This window comes from Triticum dicoccoides, chromosome 5A (genome assembly GCF_002162155.2).
Source record: "Triticum dicoccoides isolate Atlit2015 ecotype Zavitan chromosome 5A, WEW_v2.0, whole genome shotgun sequence".
Classification (NCBI taxonomy): domain Eukaryota; kingdom Viridiplantae; phylum Streptophyta; class Magnoliopsida; order Poales; family Poaceae; genus Triticum; species Triticum dicoccoides.
In genome coordinates, this window is record NC_041388.1 from 539,365,305 (window position 1) to 539,372,733 (window position 7,429).

Genomic DNA, 7,429 nt, shown 5'->3' on the forward strand with positions numbered 1-7,429 from the left:
CGTCTCGCATCAAACAAGATCCAGATATAATGTTCATGCTCAATGCTGGCACCAAATAACAATTATTTAGGTCTAATACTAATCCCGAAGGTAGATGTAGAGGTAGCGTGCCGACCGCGATCACATCGACTTTGGAACCATTTCCCACGTGCATCGTCACCTCGTCCTTAGCCAATCTTCGCTTAATCCGTAGTCCCTATTATGAGTTGCAAATATTAGCAACAGAACGAGTATCAAATACCCAGGTGCTACTGCGAGCATTAGTAAGGTACACATCAATAACATGTATATCGTATATACCTTTGTTCACCTTGCCATCCTTCTTATCCGCCAAATACTTGGGGCAGTACCGCTTCAAGTGATCAGTCTGCTTGCAGTAGAGGCACTCAGTTTCAGGCTTAGGTCCACATTTGAGTTTCTTCTCCTGAGTAGCAAATTGCTTTCTGTTCTTTATGAAGTTCCCCTTCTTATTCCCTTTGCCCTTTTTCTTGAAACTAGTGGTCTTGTTGACCATCAACACTAGATGCTCCTTCTTGATTTCTACCTCCACAGCTTTCAACATTTCGAAGAGCTCGGGAATAGTCTTATTCATCCCTTGCATATTATAGTTCATCACGAAGCTCTTGTAGCTAGGTGGCAGTGATTGGAGAATTCTGTCAATGACGCAATCATCTGGAAGATTAACTCCCAATTGAATCCAGTGATTATTATACCCAGACATTTTGAGTATATGCTCACTGACAGAACTGTTCTCCTCCATCTTGCAGCTATAGAACTTATTGGAGACTTCATATCTCTCAATCCGGGCATTTGCTTGAAATATTAACTTCAAGTCCTGAAACATCTCATATGCTCCATGACGTTCAAAACGTCGTTGAAGTCCCGATTCTAAGCCGTAAAGCATGGCACACTGAACTATCGAGTAGTCATCAGCTTTGCTCTGCCAGACGTTCATAACATCTGGTGTTGCTCCAGCAGCAGGCCTGGCACCCAGCGGTGCTTCCAGGACGTAATTCTTCTGAGCAGCAATGAGGATAATCCTCATGTTACGGACCCAGTCCGTGTAATTGCTACCATCATCTTTCAACTTTGCTTTCTCAAGGAACACATTAAAATTCAACGGAACAATAGCACAGGCCATCTATCTACAATCAAACATAAACAAGCAAGATACTATCAGGTACTAAGTTCATGATAATTTTTAGCTCAATTAATCATATTACTAAAGAACTCCCACTTAGATAGACATCCCTCTAATCCTCTAAGTGATCACGTGATCCAAATCAACTAAACCATGTCCGATCATCACGTGAGATGGAGTAGTTTCATTGGTGAACATCACTATGTTGATCATATCTACTATATGATTCACGCTCGACCTTTCGGTCTCTGTGTTCCGAGGCTGGGGGCTCGATATACTGGGCCCTTTCCCCCGCGCCGTCGGTGGCTTTGAGTACTTGTACGTTGCAATCAACAAGTTCACAAAGTGGCCAGAGGTGGAAGCAGTGAGGAAGGTGACTGCTCAGTCAGCCGTCAAATTCTTCAAAGGACTGGTCTTCCGTTTTTGTGTGCCAAACAGAGTCATCATCGACAATGGCATGCAGTTCACAAGCCACACCTTCATGCAGTACATCCGAGACCTCGGCAGCAAGGTATGTTTTGCTTTCGTGGCACATCCATGGAGCAACGGCCAAGCGGAGAAGGCAAATGCTGAAGTGTTGTGAGGCTTGAGAACGAAGACCTTTGACAGGCTACACAAGAGTGGAAGGCGCTGGATTGATGAGTTGCCGGCGTTTCTTTGGTCGATCAGAACGACGCCAAATCGAACCACTGGCCAGACACCTTTTGCCCTGGTATATGGGGCGGAAGTAGTTCTCCCCATGGAACTCATACACGGGCCACCTCGAGTGCTCTCTTATGATGAGCTTGAGAAAGAGCCGTTGCGCCAAGATGACGCGATGCTCCTTGAGGAAGATCGTCTTCGGGCGGCTGTAAGAGCGGCACGCTACCAGCAAGCCTTGCGCCGCTACCATAGCCGCAAGGTTCATACCCGAAGCCTTGAGGAAGGCGACCTTGTTCTTCGGCGCATTCAGTCGGCCAAGAATTCCAACAAGTTGATGTCAAAGTGGGAAGGCCCTTATCGGGTAATACGAGTCACCAGGCTGGGCGCAGTCCGCCTGGAGACTGAGGATGCCATACCAGTGAGCAACTCCTGGAACATCAAGCATCTTCGCAAGTTTTACCCACAAACCACCTTTTGTATGAGCTTTGCCAACAAGGCATGTGACCCTCTGTACAAAGCCAGGCGCAGACCCTGAGCATAAATAAATGATGAGCTGGCGCCCTAAGTTATAACATGCATGCTAGGTCGAGTCTCGTCCTTGGTTAGGGTTGATAGTGCTTAGTGGCGGCTAACCCCTAGCTTAGAGGTCGAGTGCGCGTCTCTCTGTTCTTCTCTGTTTTCTTTGGTTCGCAGGACACATGAGTATCCTTGCCGAGCTGCTTTGGAAGGAAGGGGACGGACCGGCGTATGGACCCCAGCAAGCCAGTATTGCCGGGGGCTACAAGAGCAAAGATCCACCCGCGGCAAGCCAAGGTTGCCGGGGGCTGCAGATTCAGATAAGTTCTCTATCCCTTATCATGTGTTTCGTTATGGACTGAGGTATGTGAAACCTCGTTTTATCCTTAGGCTACCGTGCTCCCTCATTTCGGGCCCTAGGACTCGTTTCCTGGGACCGAGTTTGGTCGTAGTCGCGGCAGCAAGGAAATGAAACGAGGAGCCTAAGCCCACCTCATCCCTGCCTCCGCCAAGGGCGTGAGAAAGGTCGAGCGGAGTGGGGGGACGACAAGGCCTGTTGCCGGGCGAGAAAACGTTTATCTTAAAGGTAACAAGGATTTACTCCTTGTCGTGGGTTTTACCTGCGAACAAAAAACCCGGCAAACGTCCCTTTTTCATTAAAAACATCCCGTATAGGTACAGTTCATACGAAATGAAAAACATGAACAAAGGGATTGCAAGTTCTAAAGTTAACAAAGGCCCGAAGGCTTACAAGACTAAAAAGAGATAAGATGCCCGTAATTCCTTTCTTGTCCCTCTCCTCAAGAAATGGAACAAGAAAGCAGAAGGGAAAAAGGGGCGCCTAGGCGAGCTACGAGTGGTAAAAGACACCAAGAGGACATCTTGGTGGCCGTCCAAGAGCTGGATGGTGATGGCGGCGCCGGAGGCAGAGCTCGAAGACGAGGCGGCAGGATGTCGGTACATGACGAAGGCGTCGGTGCCCGCGTACTCCGACTTGACGGCCTTGCCGCCCACCCTCTTTCTCTTCCGCAGCCTCCCAACGCCAGCCGCCCAAGGAGACGACCCCAAGAAGTTCAAGGAGCCGACGACGCGGATGATGGGGTCGACGATGCCGCTCGGAGCGGCGCCCGACGCCTAATTGGACCCATCATCCTGCCACCCGCTAGCTTCGTCATCGCTGTCGCTGTCCTCCTCGCCACTCTCGCTCGAGGAGGAGTCTTCGTCGTCAGAAGAGCTCTCCACACAACACCTTACGCGAGTCCCGAAGTGCCCGAAGATCTTGACGGAGAGGAGGCCACCCTCCATTAGTTTGAAATGGAGAGTGAGCCCATTAGTCAAGCTATGGAGGCGAGCGAAGGTCTTCCACCCTCGATGGAGATACATGACGTGAGGGGCGGGGAACTCGATGTCGGCCCATGTGCCGCCGTTCCCGCAGCCCCTCATATGCAACCGCAACGCCTGCGGCGAATCTAGCTCCATCTCTCGCGTGAATGGAGTTGGGAGGCGAATGCGACGGCGCGGTGGCTGGCGGAGCCTGACGAAGAATTCGCAGGGGTTGTCCCCGACATGGCCCTCCATCGGAGGAAGAACTGCTAGCGGAGGAGAGGCTGATCTGCCGCCCCGTCCTCCTCTTCCCTGAGCGCTACGCCCTCCGCCCCGGCCTCGCCCATGGCCTCGCCCCCTCCCCCTTCCCCTCGCGGCCGGCTCTGCCAACACGGGCTCAGGGGGAGGAGGGGCGCGTTGTCGAGTGGCGACCCTCGCCGCCACTGTTGAAGGACCGGGATTCCCTTTCTCCATGGTGAATGAAAGGAAGGAGCGGAAGCGAAGGGAGGTAGAAGATGGAAGAATGCGGGGTGCCATCCCCCTTTCCCCTCTTTATAAAGGAACGGGGTTGGGGCTTGGCCGCCCCGCTCGGCCAATCAAGACACGGGAGGCGCAGGGAACCAAGACCGACCCGCTGCCCCAACCAGCGATGGCCTAGCTTCCTGCCTCCACCGTTTGCCACCCCGAGCGCATGAAAGACGTGTGGCAGACGTGCAGAACCGAGGGGACGGGTGAGGCAACCACTCCCCACCCCGTGATCGAGGGAGTGGACGCCTTGAAGACTCATCCAGTAAATGAGCCACGCCTCCACGCCTCCCTCCCTTTACGGGGAAGGCGCGAGCCGCCTCTTTACTACGATGTGACGCATGTGTGTGAAAACCACCCCACGCATGCCGCCTATGTCATGCACACCCCTCCACCCCGCGACGCGCGCGTGGGTCGTGGGAAGCACAGCGCGTGAAAAACCTTACCGCGGTAAAAACCGCCACGCCTGCCCACGCACCGTTTTGGGCCTGACCCAACAACGTGTCGCGCTTACGTGTGGCCCAGGCCCGGGGGCTCTTGTCGGTGTACAAAACTAGGGGCACATTTTTGTACCCCTTTACCTGTGCATGGGCAGTCAGAGCCACTCCCATGACCACACCAAGCAGAGCAAGGGAGGTAAGCCAAGGTAAGATCGAAGCCCAAGACGAAGCAAAGCAACGACAAGGACCAAGGCCACAAAGATCAGATGGGAAAAGCAGGTTTCCCCGGCAAGGACCTTTGCCGGGGCAGCCTCAGCGGCCCCGGCAAGACCCTTGCCGGGGCAGCTCGCCCACACCAGCTGAGTGAGCCACCCTCGAGCCCACCAACACTCGACAAATGCATTGGACAGGGCTCGGGAGGCACCTCTGTGGTGGCATGCAGATCTTCGTGAAGACAAAGAATAGTCAAGGTCAAATGAGGATAGGAAGGCAGCCATCCTCACCGAAGAAACCCACAAGACCCCCGGCAAGATCCTTGCCGGGGACACCTGCATGCCACGGCAAGGCCCTCGCCAAGCGCACCAGTAGGGCCACTGTCAGGACCACACCAGCCAAGTCTCCGCCGCCGTTCGCATGCAGCTGCCGACCCAACCAGCTGGGCAGGCACCTGCGTGGCGACATGCATCCCTTCATGGAGACTCCACCACCGCGCCACCTCAGCTGCCTGCCTACCTACATGGCACCGCATGCATCGCCGGCCAGGGCACGTGTCGAAGCTTGGAGGAGCTGCGACGGATGGGACGAGCCTCGCCCCCGCCCCCGATAAAGTGGAGGGACACCTAAGCCTCGCATTTAATGTGCTTTGTCCTGTAATACCAGGATAACCTCGCAACACTGTTGCCTTTCCACCTCCTGTGTGCCACTGTGGCAACCCCTTTTTCTATAAAAGGAGGCCCAAGGCGACGAGGAGGGGGATTCGGCTTTTTGGAGATCGTTACACCCCGTAGCTAGTTCAAGAACTCAGAATACATCCACCAAAGCAGGACTAGGGTTTTACGCATCCTCGCGGCCCGAACCTAGATAAACGAACCATGTGCTCTCTGTTAGACCCGCTGTGCACTCAACCCCGCGCCCCACAACCACAATAGGGATTCTTGTGATCCCATAGGTGTCGTTTCCCACGGACACCTTTCCATCATTGCTAGCCTCTTCGGTACTGTGCATTGCCCATTCTCCCCTCGAGAGTTGGTGCAAACTTCGCCGACGCATCCAAACCCCATGATATTATATGCTCTATCACACATAAACCTCCTTATATCTTCCTCAAACAGCCACCACACCTACCTATTATGGCATTTCCATAGCCATTCCGAGATATATTGCCATGCAACTTTCCACCGTTTCATTTATTATGACATGCTTCATCATTGTCATATTGCCTTGCATGATCATGTAGTTGACATCGTATTTGTGGCAAGGCCACCATCCATAATTTTTCATACATGTCACTCTTGTTTTATTGCCCATCACGGTACACCGCCGGAGGCACTCATATAGAGTCATATTTTGTTCTATATCGAGTTGTAATCATTGAGTTGTAAATAAATAGAAGTGTGATGATCATCATTAATAAAGCATTGTCCCAAATAAAAAAGGGAAAGGCCAAATAAAAAAGGGAAAGGCCAAAAAAGAAAGGCGAAAAAAGGAGGCCCAAATAAAAAAATAAAAAATAAAATAAAAGGGACGCTACTATCCTTTTTCCACACTTGTGCTTCAAAGTAGCACCATGATCTTCATGATAGAGAATCTCTTATATTGTCACTTTCATATACTAGTGGGAATTTTTCATTATAGAACTTGGCTTGTATATTCCAACAATGGGCTTCCTCAAATGCCCTGGGTCTTCATGAGCAAGCAAGTTGGATGCACACCCACTAAGTTTCTTTTGTTTAGCTTTCATACATTTATAGCTCTAGTGCATCCGTTGCATGGCAATCCCTACTCCTTGCATTGACATCAATTGATGGGCATCTCCATAGCCCGTTGATTAGCCGTGTCAATGTGGGACTTTCTCCTTTTTTGTCTTTTCCACACAACCCCCATCATTATATTCTATTCCACCCATAGTGTTATGTCCATGGCTCACGCTCATGTATTGCGTGAAAGTTGAAAAAAGTTTGAGAGTACTAAAGTATGAAACAATTGCTTGGCTTGTCATCGGTGTTGTGCATGATGAGAGCATTTTCGTGTGACGAAGATGAAGCATAGCCAAACTATATGATTTTGTAGGGATGAGCTTTCTTTGGTTTTGTTATTTTGAGAAGACATAATTGCTTGGTTAGTATGCTTGAAGTATTATTGTTTTTATGTCAATTTTAAAATTTTGTATTGAATCTTATGGATCTGAATATTCTTGCCACAATAAACAAGATTACATTGAAAATTATGTTAGGTAGCATTCCACATCAAAAATTCTGTTTTTATTATTTACCTACTCGAGGACGAGTAGGAATTAAGCTTGGGGATGCTTGATACGTCTCCAAGGTATCTATAATTTTTGATTGTTCCATGCTATTATATTATCCATCTAGGATGTTTTATATGCATTTATATGATTTTTGGGACTAACCTATTAACCTAGAGCCCAGTGCCACTTTCTGTTTTTTCCTTGTTTTTGAGTATTGCAGAAAAGGAAAACCAGACGGAGTCCAGTTGACCTGAAAATTCACGGAGATAATTTTTGGACCAGAAGAAGCCCACGGAGTACCAGAGATGGGCCAAAAGAGCCCCAAGGCACCCACGAGGGTGGGGTGCGTGCCCTACCCCCTGGACGCGCCCCCTA